The 13144-nt window shown below is 41.7% G+C and overlaps 1 pseudogene; it reads left to right on the top strand.

Annotated features, from left to right (window-relative positions):
* Positions 1-11853: 11853 nt before the first annotated feature.
* On the top strand, positions 11854-12345 carry LOC123628768 (annotated as a pseudogene).
* The last annotated feature ends 799 nt before the right edge of the window (positions 12346-13144 follow it).

The following is a 13144-nucleotide window of genomic DNA, read 5'->3' as shown; positions in this document are numbered from 1 at the left end:
CACAACAGCCACAACACTTTTTCCTTGCTAAGAGAGCCCTGATTTACTTCAAGTATAGAACAGAGCCACAAGGTTTAGGGAAGGGAGGCTCAGCTCCGGGTGAGAAACTATGACTAGTGAAAAAAAAACATGACAATCTCTCTCTTCTTTACTAGTTGGATGGTCTAGACTCCCACTCACTTTGAGCCAATAGGATAAAAGAGGGAAGTGTGAGCGGCCTCCTGGGACAGTCTTTCCACCTTGATAAAAAGGGAGGGAGACCTCAGAACCCCTTTCTTCCTGAGAGGGGTATTTTCTTGTGATGCTTTGGCCCTTGCCAGCCATATTGCAACCACGAGGGAAGGCCAAGACAATCTCAGAGAAGCCAATCCAGGATCGGGACAGTATTGAACTGTTGAACCAACGCAGGCACTGCCTATCTCTGAGTTCCTCTTTCTGTGAGAAAAATAAACCCTTACAGTTGATGCCACATTTAGTTGAATATTCTGTTACTTTCAGCCAAAAGCATCCTCACTACTACAGGCTCTATTGTAGCCACCAAAGGTACGCAGCGTTGAACAAGACAGGCAAGGTCCCTCCTCTGGTGGATCTTACATGCTAGTGCAAACAAATGAACATATTAATTTCAGAAAGATAAACGCTACTTGGAGAATTAAGTTAAAGTGACCTGATAGAGAGTAACTAGAGTTGGGACCTAGTTTAGAATAGACAGTCAAGAAAAACGTTTTTTAAGGAAGTGCAAATTTAGCTGAGTCTTGAAGAAAAAGAAGCAGCCAGCAGAGATCAGCAGTTCTAGCACTCCAGGCAACAGGAATGCCAGGAATAAAGGCCCAGAGATGGGAGCAGACTTAGTGTGGTCAAAAAAAAAAAAATCCAATGTCACTGGAGCGTAGAAGGGAGAAGAGTGGTATAAGAAAGATAGAGTCGAGAAGTAGGCAATTTCTGCAAAGCCTTGTGAGCCATGGGAAACATATGTCACACTGATGGTGCACAAACACCATCTGGCCATTGTGCAGGCTCCATGCTCATTCCTGAGATTGTAGGTTTCACTTTTTTCTGCTTTAGGACTTCTGTTTAATTACATAAACATCGAGCGTAGTACTATGCACTGAGGGAGGATGCAAGATGAATTAAAGACACTGTTCATGTCCTTTGGGAAAAAAATGCAAGTCTAGTAGAGGATGTATTTATGATACAGGGTAGCATGTGATAAGGACCATACTCAGGTAAAGAGGCAGGAGAGATCCCAGTCACTTAGGGTCTATGGAAGGCTTCATGTAGGAGCTGATGTTTGAGCTGCACTTTGAGGAATGATTATGATTTGGATAGGACCACACTCACATAGTAAAGAAAAATTGTAGGAGCATTTTACAACTTCCACTAGGGCATTTTATTGAGTAATTTCTTTCCCACATTTAGCAAATATCTTTGATTTTTATTACAAATTTATCTGCCACATTAACACTATCCTAATTGAACCTGAGACACAAGTATGAGAAATACTATTGAGCCCTTTGACCTAGAGATTTCACTTGTATAAATCAATGCCAAATTAAAAAAAAATTCTCACATGTAAACTAAGATGCCTGTATAAGGATGGTTGTTGTATCAATGTTTATAAAAGCAAAATATTAGAAACAGGCCATGCATGGTGGCTCATGCCTGTAATCCTAGGACTCTGGGAGGCCGAGATGGGAGCATTGCTTGAGCTCGAGACCAGCCTGAGCAAAAGCGAGACTCTCGTCTCTACTGAAAACAGAAAAAAATTAGCTGTGTGTGGTGGCACATGCCTGTAGTCCCAGCTACTCAGGAGCCTGAGGCAGGAGAATCACTTGAGCCCAGGAGTTTGAGGTTGCTGTGAGCTAGGCTGACGCCACAGCACTCACTCTAGCCCGGGCAATAGAACAAGACTCTGTCTCAAAAAAAAAAATAAAATAAAAATAAAAACAACCTAAATGTCCTTTCACAAGGGACTTCTTTATCATCAATCCCTAGACCAGTGCCTGGCACAAAATGGATCCTCAAAAAACATTTGTTCAGTGAATGAATGAATAAATAAATACCCATGATTCATTCAAATGAAGGAATTCTCTTCAGCTGTTAAAAAAGAGTAAGGTATGTATGTATGTACTTACGTGGAAAAAGTTCCAAAAGATATTAATTGATAAAAGCAGTTCAGAACAATTCTATTAATGAAAAAATAATACATGTGTGCATATACATCCCTGTATGTGAGCTAATAGTGGGGGCTTCATTGGTGGAAAGTGGAAGTGGGGAGCAAGAGACTTTCACTTTTTATCATCTAAACGCTGAAGACTCTCAAATTTATATTTCCAGCTTCTAACACCAAACTTACATATCCAATTCAGTATCCCCACTGGGCTACCTAATAAGTATCTCAAATTAAGCATGCCCAAAACCTAACACTTATCTTTTTCTCCACAAATCTACTGCTTCTATAGTTTTCTCCATCTCAGCATCCTTTTCTAATTCTTCAGACCAAAAACCTAGAGCCATCTCTTACGTCTTATACACCTTATATCCAACCCAATGCAAAGCCTTCAAAATACATCCCAAATCCAACCACTTCTTACCATCTCTACCAATAACACCAGCATCTCTTGCCTAGATTATTTCAGTGGCCTCTCAACTGGCCTCTCTGCTTCCACCCTTATCTTCCTACAGTCTATTTGTAACTTACCGGCCAGTGATTCCAACCAACCCTCTGCCCAGTTTTTACTTATAGTGACCTACAAGATCCAATGTATTAGTTATTTCTTGCTATGTAACAAATTACTTCAAGTTTAGCACCTTAAAACAACACACATTTCTTATGTCACAGTTTCTGGGTCATCCAGACCAGAGTCTCTGACTAGGCTGCCATGAAGGTATTGGTCTAGGGTCTCTCACAAGGCTGTGATCAAGATGTCAGGTGGGGCCTCACTCATCTCAAGGTTCAACTGGGGTAGAATCTGCTTCTAAGCTCTCTCAGTGGTTGTTGGCAGGATTCAGATCCTCACAGGCTGTCGGACTGAAGACCAGTTCCTCGCTGGCTGTTGGTCAGAGACTAGTGTGAACTAAAATAAAATTTTAAGGCTCACCCCTCCCCCACCGGCTGACTGAATGGACCCCCTCGTGGCCAAAGGAATATCCTAAAACTAAATTGCCTGCCAGGGGGAGGGAGGTCAGACTCATCATGCCCCCTCCCTTCTTGGGGACTTCCTTTGTAACCCATTAACAAGCCTGAGGGTATGCAAAGCAAACCTACAGGCCCTCAATTTACACAACAAATATATGTCCGGTGGCTTGTCTCCCATAAACAGCAACTATGTTAAAACATTCCAAGCCTTTAGACAAAGCTTCATGTTTTTTTTTTTTTTTTTTTTTTTTGAGACAGAGTCTCGCTCTGTTGCCCAGGATAGAGTGCTATGGCGTCAGCCTAGCTCACAGCAACCTCAAACTCCTGGGCTCAAGCAATCCTACTGCCTCAGCCTCCCGAGTAGCTGGGACTACAGGCATGTGCCACCATGCTCGGCTATTTTTTTCTATATATTTTTACTTGTCCAGCTAATTTCTTTCTATTTTTTTTTTTTTAGTAGAGACGGGGTCTCACTCTTGCTCAGGCTAGTCTCAAACTCCTGAGCTCAAACATCTGCCTGCCTCGGCCTCCCAGAATGCTAGGATTACAGGTGTGAGCCACTGCACCCTGCCAGCTTGTCTTTAACCAATTACAAGCCAAAGAATCTTTAAACCCACCTGTAACCTGTAAGCCCCCCGCTTCGAGATGGCCCACCTTTTCGGGCCAAACCAATGTATGATTCCCACATATTGATTTATGACTTTACCTGTAACCCCTGTCTCCCTGAAATGTGTGAAACCTAACTGTAACCCAGCCACAGTGAGTCCACTTGCTCTAGGCCTCTTGGGCGTGGCTCCGGGTCATGATCCTCAAATTTGGCTCAGAATAAATCTCTTTAAAATTATTTTACAGAGTTTGGTTTCTTTTCTGTTGACACTAGCCTCAGTTCCTTACCACATGAGCTTCTCCAGAGGGCAATTTGTAACATGACAATTCATCAAGGTGAGCAAACAATAGAGAGTGAGTAGTGAAAGACTACCAGCAAGTGGAAGCCACAGTCTTTTATAACCTAAACTTGGAAGTGGCATCCTATCAGTTTTAGTGGAATCTCTTCATTAGATCTAGCTCACACCAAAGGAGAAGGGATTACACTAGGGCATTAATACTAGGAGGCGGGATCATTGGTAGCCATGTCAGAAGCTGCCCATCACAGTCTACCTCACCTGGCCCGCTCTATCACCTGTCCCACACCTGTCTATCTCATCTCCTATTGATCCTTCCCCTCATACTCCGTGCTGTAGCCACACAGGCCTCCTTGCAGGTTCTTGAAATTCCAGGCCTATCATCAAGGCCTGGTCACTTACTGGTCCCTCTACCTGGAAGGCTCTTCCCCCAGGTAGCTTCATTGCTTGTTCCCTCAATTGCTTTAGGTCTTGCCCAAAGTTAACCTCTCAGTTAGGCCTTCCTTGACCTTCCTATTTAAAATTGCAACCCTCCTACCATCTCCCATCTAACTTGCCCTTCTTTATTTTTACCCAAAGCGCTTATCACCATTTTATATGCTATATACATGTTTACATATTTATTTTATTTGTAGTCTGTCTTCCACACTAAAATGTAAGTTCCAGGAGGACAGGACATTTTGTCTGCTTTGTTCCCTGCTTTATCTTCAGTGCCTAGAGCAGCACTGTCCAATAGAAATATAATGCAAGCCAAATATGTAATTATAAATTTAATAGTAGTGACATCAAAAATTTAAAAAAGAAGCAGGTGAAATTAATTTTAATAGTATATTTTCTTCGACCCAATATATATATGCAAAATGCTATCATGTCAACATGCAATCAATATAAATATTATTAATGAGATAATTTACTATCTCTTTCTCATAGTAAGTCTTCAAAATCAGGAGTATATTTCACTCTTACCTTGTAACTCGGATGCTAAGTTTTTATCAGAAATCCATGAGGATCTATATTTAGACTTCAGAAACTTATTGTTAAAGGAGTAGATTCACATACACATATCCAAGTTGTTCAAAACATACTTAAAAGTTTTCTAACAACTGTATTGTGTATCCATTTTATATTTCAGTATAAATTAATCAAAATTAAATAAAATTATAAATTCATTTCCTCAGTCACAGGAGCCACATTCATGGGCTCAATAACCATATGTGGCTAGGGCTTACTCTGTGGGGCAGGGCAGGCCTAGAACAGTGCCCAGCACATAAGTAAGGGTCACAGAATAGTTAATTAATTAATATATACAAATTGTGTGAGGCTTTTCCAGTGAGAATATATTCATGATTACTTTGATGAGATAAATAAAACAAAGCAAAAGTGGACATGATGCCACATCCATTTCTGTGCATTGTTGAGGCCTTTATAATAAGCAAACTATAATTCAGGAGAGCTGTATAGTCCCCAAAGCACATTTATATCCATTATCTCCTTCAACCTTCAAAACAATCTTGAAAGGTAGGCAGAGCCGAGATTATTTGTTCCCATTTTACAGATGAAGAAACCAAGTAAGATAAGTCACACAGTAGTTGGCAGAGCCAGGAATGGAAGCCACATAGTGTCGAGTAACCTGAATGGCCCTGAGAGAAACTCCATCTTCCTTTATATGAATCCATTATTCATGGATTGATATGAGGTTGTCAGATTGGATACAATAATGTATGCAATATATATATGAGAATTTTAGAAAGTGAAAAGCTCTATTGCAATTAAAAGATATTTTTAACAATATAAACCTTATTGAATATATATATATACATATATATTTTTTTTTTTTTTGAGACAGAGTCTCGCTCTGTCACCTGAGCTAGAGTGCCGTGGCGTCAACCTAGTTCACAGCAACCTCAAACTCCTGGGTTCAAGCAATCCTCCTTCCTCAGCCTCCTGAGTAGCTGGGACTACAGGCATGCGCCACGACACCTGGCTAATTTTTCTATTTATAATAGAGATGGGGATCTCACTCTTGCTCAGGCTGGTCTCGAACTCCTGGGCTCAAGTGATCCTCCCTCCTCAGCCTCCCAGAGTGCTAGGATTACAGGCATGAGCCGCCACACTCAGCTTGAATATATGTTAATAGGCTATTGCACCACTTGGAATAATAAGAGGTTTCTTATTTCCTAGACAAAGCCACAAGCTTCACCCTCTTTTTCACTTTTTTCTAAATTCACCTCCTTCAAAGGGTATACTCTCCACCCATAAAGTATTTGTGGATTTAAGGATGACCTTCTCACTTGCAGGAGACTAATGATATGCCAATGTGAGGTTCTTAAGTATTTCAAATGTTATAGAAAGCATTAGGTGTTGCTTTTTACTATGTAAATGTATATTCCTGAATGAGAAACTTATAAAGAGACCAAATGGTCCAGGTTGGGGAAAGGAGATGAGGACTTGGCACTGGGCAAATTCAGTGGAAGCTATTCCTGAGACAGAGTTGAGAAGAGCAAAGGAGGACTTTCAGAATCCTTTGGGACATATAGGCCGTGTCTAGAAAATTGCAAGGACTAGGATCAGAGCAGAAACAAGGACAGGGAGGGCAGATACTTGGAGCTTAGAGCAGTCCTTAGAAATTGCCTAGTGACTAGATTCTAGTTCAAACTGCTTCTTTATTTTTATTTATTTATTCATTTATTTATTTTTGAGACAGAGTCTCATTCTGTCACCCGGGCTAGAGTGCAGTAGCATGATCATAGCTCACTGCAACCTTAAACTCCTGGGCTCAAGAGATCCTCCTGCCTCAAACTCCCGAGTAGCTGGGACTACAGGCGAGTGCCACCATGCTCAGATAATTTTTCTATTTTTTGTGGAGATGGGGTCTTGTTCTTGCTCAGGTTTGTCTTGAACTCCTGACCTGAAGTGGTCCTCCGGCCCTCGCCTCCCAGAGTGCTAGGATTACAGGTGTGAGCCACCACTTACGGTCTTTAAACTGCTCCTTTTTTTTTTTTTTTTTTGAGACAGAGTGTCACTTTGTTGCCCTGGCTAGAGTGAGTGCCGTGGCGTCAGCCTAGCTCACAGCAACTTCAAACTCCTGGGCTTAAGCGATCCTACTGCCTCAGCCTCCCAAATAGCTGGGACTACAGGCATGCAGCACCATGCCCGGCTAATTGTTTTTTTCTATAGATAATTTGTTTCTATTTTTAGTAGAGACGGGGTCTCGCTCTTGCTCAGGCTGGTCTCGAACTCCTGACCTCGAGCGATCCTCCCGCCTCGGCCTCCCAGAGTGCTAGGATTACAGGCGTGAGCCACCGCGCCCGGCCTAAACTTCTTCTTTATATAGAAAGCAAGACTGGGGTTAATTCAGACACAAGAAAATAAACTACCTAAGAGATGGGGACTTCTCACAGGCCAGAGAAAGGGGATGGAAAGCAGCTAACCTGACACCTAGTAGGTGTACCATCAACATTTACTAAATAAAGAAGACCTTCCTTCTACTGATACCAAAAAGAGGGCCTAATGGTAATGAATGAAACCAAGACTGGAGAGCACACTGAGGGGAAAGGAGGGGAGTGAAAGTTTATTGAGCTCCTACTATGTGCTAGGCACTATGATAACTGCCGTTATCTGACCACCCCAGAGAACCAATAGAAGCTCAACAACCCAGATGGTTCAGGCCTACAAGAAAATTAACCAACATGAGCAGGATAGCACAGTGGGTAAGCACTGGGGTACAAGAGTCAAACTGAACTGAATTTAAACCCTGGTCCTTCCACTCTCTAACAAACGGAGTGAGCATGAGCAAGCCACTTTCCCCACCTGTAAAATGGAAATAATAATAGTACCTGCCTTACATGGTTGTGGAAAGTTAATGAGATAAAGTGCCTGGCACACAGTAAGCACTCAAATAATCATTAACTGGAGCATATTGTGTTTCTCAAAGATGGCCGCCACAGTATCTCCCATCCCATATACTCTTCTTACAATGTGACTTTGACATTTCTCCCTTGAAGGCAGAACCAGCTACACAATTTGCTGGGCCTCTTATTCAAAATGTATTAAGAATTTCAGAACAACAGGAGAGCATTAAACTAAGTGTGGCTTGCACACTCATGAAGCCAGTGCTGCTTCAAGAGGTGGGGGTTTATGTTGTCTGCCCTTAAATCTAGGGGGGCTTGTGACTATGACGGAGTAGTACAATGTGACCTCTGATACTAGGCTATGAAAAGTGATACAGTGTCTGCGTGGTTCTTTTGGATACCTGGTTGGAGCCCTGAGCTGCTATATAAGCAACCCAACTGTTTTGAGGCCACCATGCAGTGAGAAAACTCAAATTAGCCCATGTGGAGAGGCCCTGAGACTACATGAAATGAGGGAAAGGCCTGGGTAGTGAAGGGCAGAAGGGGGAGCAGGAGTGACTCCATGACAGGCTGAATTTCCTGACACAGGCCTAAGTTTCGGTTTCCCCAAGACGGGTGGGCCTAAGTCAAGAGTTCCCGGGAGGGGTCCTCCTCTTCCTGCCCAATGACTCTGCAAAACAGTTGGAAAAGTACTGGGACGTGGAGCACCTTGGAGCCAACCAATCAGGAGACAACTTGATCAAGCCACCTTTGAAGGAGCAAATGAACTAAGGGGGGAGGGGGAATGGTGTGCACAGCGTATGTAACCTACTGAAAGGCATAAAAGCTTAGTTTTTACCCCAGGGCGGGGTCCTAGTTCGTAAAGAGACCACTGCGTTGGTGCTCTGGGACTTGGACCCTGGCTCGAGCCGGCCAATAAACTCCTTTGCCTTTTGCAGCCTTGGACTCTGCCACTCTGTTCCTGGGGCCGAACGGGGAACTGGTTCTAACAGTAGGCCCCTGCTGTTTCAGTGCCCCTGCAATACCAGCTTTAATCACCATTGACCACAATCACACGCAAAACTCAGCCAGAACTTCCCAACAGAGCCCTTCCTGAAATTCCTGACCCACGGAAACCATGAGAGATAATAAAAGCAATGTTGTTCTTTTAAGCCAGCAAGTTTGGGGGTGATTTGTTATTAACAGTTGATAACTGGAACACTATCATTATTAAAACAAGGAAATGGTCACCGCCAGTGCCAGAAATGGAAGATTGTTTTGTTTGTTCTTGCTTTCACCTGTCACCTGTGGTGGTAGCAGTGGGATTCAGGCCCTAATCGATATATCGGAGTGAAAGGAACTGTGGCTGAGTGTGTGAAACTTGTTTGAATTCTGTTTCAATCAAACTAGCTATAAAGCGCTTTTGAGACAACAGGAATATCTGAATATGGACTGGGTCTTAGATGATATTAAAGAATAACTGTTAATTTTGTTAGATGTGACCATGGCATAGTGATTATGTTTTTAAAAAGTCTTTATTGACTTGAGATGAACACTGAAGTATTTATAGATGAAGCAACATGATGTCTAGGATTTGTCTTAAAATACTACAGCAAGTGTCAAGACCATACAATGAGGGGAAAAAAAGAGTCTCTCCACCAGATTGTTCTGGGACAACTGGAAAACCACATGCAAAATAATGAAGTTGGATCCCGATCTCACTTCATATGCAAAAATTAACCAAAATGGATCTAAATATAAGAGTTAAATATAAAATATAAGAGCTAAACTATAAAACTCTCAGAAGAAAACATAGGGTATATCTTTGTGACCTCAAATTTGGAAATGGATTCTTAGACTTGACAACAAAAGCACAAGCACCAAAAGAAAAAAAAAATAGATACATTGGACTTCATCAAAATTAAAAACTTCTGTGCATCAAAGGACATTATCAAGGAAATGAAAAGATAGCCTTCAGAATGGGAAGCATATTTACAAATCATATATCTGATAAGGGTCTAGTACTCAGAATGTGTAAAGAACTCTTACAATTCAACAAGAAATGGGCAAGCAGTCCAACTAAAAAATGGGCAAAGGACTTGAACAGACATTTCTCCAAAGAAGATATACAAATGACCAACAAGCACATGAAGAAATGCTCAGTATCATTAGTCATTAGGTAAACGCAAGTCAAAACCATGAGATACCACTTCACACCCACTAGGATGGCTATAATGCACACACACACACACACACACACACACACACACGCACGCACGCACGCACGCATGCACGCACGCATATACAGAAAGAGAGAGAGAGAATAGCAAGTGTTGGCCAGAGGTACAGAAATTAGAACCCTTGGCCAGGCACGGTGGCTCACGCCTGTAGTCCTAGCACTCTGGGAGGCTGAGGTGGGAGGATTTCTTGAGCTCAGGAGTTCAAGACCAGCCTGAGCAAGAGTGAGACTCCCGTCTCTACTAAAAAAATAGAAAGAAATTATATGGACAACTAAAAACATATAGAGAAAAAATTAGCCGGGCATGGTGATACATGCCTGTAGTCCCAGCTATTCGGGAAGCTGAGGCAGGAGGATCGCTCGAGCCCAGGAGTTTGAGGTTGCTGTGAGCTAGGCTGACGCCACGGCACTCTAGCCTGGGTGACAGAGTGAGACTCTGTCTCAAAAAAAAAAAAAAAGAAAGAAAAAGAAAAGAAAAGAAAAAGAAATTAGAACTCTTGTATATTGCTGTTGGGAATGTAAAATTATGCAGCTGCTGTGAGAAATGATTTGGCAGTTCCTCAAAAAGTTAAGTATAGAACTACCATATGATCTAGCAATTCCACTCCTAGGTATAGATCCAAAGGAAATGAAAACATATGTTTGCACAGAAATTTGTGTGTAAATGTTTATAGCAGCATTATTCATAATAGCCAAAAGGTGGAAACGACCCAAATGTCTCTCAGTGTATGAATGGATAAATAAATTGTGGTATATCCATATAATGAAATATTATTCAGCCATAAATTGGAATACATTACTCATACATGCCACAAGTTGTATGAACCTCTAAAACATGCTAAATGAAAGATGCCAGACCCAAAATGTCACCTATTGTATGATTCATTGCATATTAAACACCCAGGATAGGCAAATCTATAGAGATTTGAAGCAGATTAGTGCTTGTCTGGGGTTGGGGAGAGGGGGAAATGGGGAGTGATTACTTAATGGTACAGGGTGTTTTTCTGGGGTGATGAAAACATTTGAAACTAGAGAGAGATAGTGGTTGCACAGCATTTTGAATGCCCTCTGAAAGTTTACTGAAAAATCAACTCACAAAAGGTAGATTAATTGGAGGAAAGGCATACAAATTTAACATACATACATGGGAGCCTTCAGATTGGAGACCCAAAGGCACAGAAGAAATGGTCCGTTTTTATGCTTAGGTTCAACAAAGTATGGACAGCCAGGTAGAAATATGATTGGACAAAAAAGGGTGTGATGTAATGCTAATACACTGAGTGGGGAAACCCAGCAAGGCCTGTCTGTCTAAATTCTTCTTGGTCTCTCTGAGCAGCATTCCTTCCATCTGGGAATGAGGCAGGGCCCTCTCTGGAATGGGGGTCTTATAACAGTCAAACAAGATAGGTCAGATAATTTCTTTATGGCCAATTTTTACACAGAAAGGTGGAGGAAAACTTAGAGTAATATTTTTAGGTTTTCTGGCTGGCTTTGGGGAAAAGGGGTTGTGGTTTCTATGACCCACCCGCCTTGGGGAAGAGGAATTCTAGTTTCTATGGCTAGCCTTAGGGGAGAATGAGGGATGAGAGCCAGGAGGACAGGAGGAGGTCAGAAAAAAACTTGCTTCTGAGGCTGCTTCAGAGTTATTCTGGGATATTGTTTTCTGAGTCTCCCCAGGCTAAATACCATGGAATTGTACACTATTTCCTTTCAGCCAAAACTACCACCTTCTAAGAATTTGCCAAAATGAGGAACACCAAAGGAAAAAGGAGAGGCGCCCGCCATATGTTCTCTAGGCCTTTTAGAGAACATGGAGCTGTTCCTTTGGCCACATACATGGTAATCTACAAGGAAGGTAATACTGTAGACATCAAGGGAACTCGGTGCTGTTCAAAATGGAATGCTACACAAATGTTACCATGGCAAAACTGGAAGAGTCTACAATGTTACCCAGCACGCTGCCGGTATTATTGGAAACAAACAAGTTAAGGGCAAGATTCTTGATTCTTGCCAAGAGAATTAATGTGCGTACTGAGCATATTAAGTGCTCTAAGAGTCGAGATAGCTTCTTGAAATGTGTGAAGGAAAATGATCAGAAAAAGAAGGAAGCCAAAGAGAGATGCCTGGGTTCAACTGAAGTGCCAGCCTGCTCTACCCAGAGAAGCACACTCTGTGAGAACCAATGGAAAGGAGCCTGAGCTGCTAGAACCTGTTCCCTGGGAATTCATGGCATAGTAGGTGTAAAAAAAAAAAAGATCTCTGGACTATAAAAAAATGGTTAACTGTATGTTACACAGATTTAAGATTAATAAAAAAATACAGCAAAAAAATGGAGGTAGTGGTGGTAGATGAAACAAGATTAGCAAAAAGCTAATAACTGTTGAAGCTGAAGATGGATGCCTGAGGATTGATTATATTATTTTTTCTGATTTTATGTATGTTATAAATAAAAATTTCCATAATGAAAAGTAAAGAGAGAAGTTATGCTTGCAAAAATGATTGTCTATGTAGTGTCTGTTTTCAGAAATTTCCTTCCTCTAAACGTCTAAAAGTTAATCATGCCCTCATAAGCTGCTCATGTGTGCTGGTTTGGAGTGGATAAGGGGCAAAAAAAGACTGCCAAGGAAGCCAGGATGTGTTGGGCACCATGAGGTCTAAGGGAACACATTGGTATAGTTGTTATTATGTGATAAACTGCGTTTTAAAATGGTGTGTTGTGCCCAACAACTACTGAAAGTCCATAAAAGATCAGCAGGAGAATTAAAACATAGTAAATTAATACATAGGCAGCATTAACCAACACAACATCATACTGAAATACATCATCCTCCCCAGTGATGGCAGTTTCTGTGACATTCAGAAATTGCCCTGGTGGTATTAAATGTCAGTACCACCAGGGCAGCCACACTGAACAATTCTAGAGAATGCCAATCACATCATAGATTATGTGAATGGAAATCCCCTGGAAATGTCTGCTGAGCCCTATGCAATTGGCCCTGTGCTATATAAATTCATTCTCCTCATTTCTTGGGAA

The sequence above is a fragment of the Lemur catta genome, chromosome X (genome assembly GCF_020740605.2).
Source record: "Lemur catta isolate mLemCat1 chromosome X, mLemCat1.pri, whole genome shotgun sequence".
Lineage (NCBI taxonomy): Eukaryota > Metazoa > Chordata > Mammalia > Primates > Lemuridae > Lemur > Lemur catta.
The sequence above is the reverse complement of the archived record's forward strand: the minus strand, read 5'-3'. Positions and strand labels throughout refer to the sequence as shown.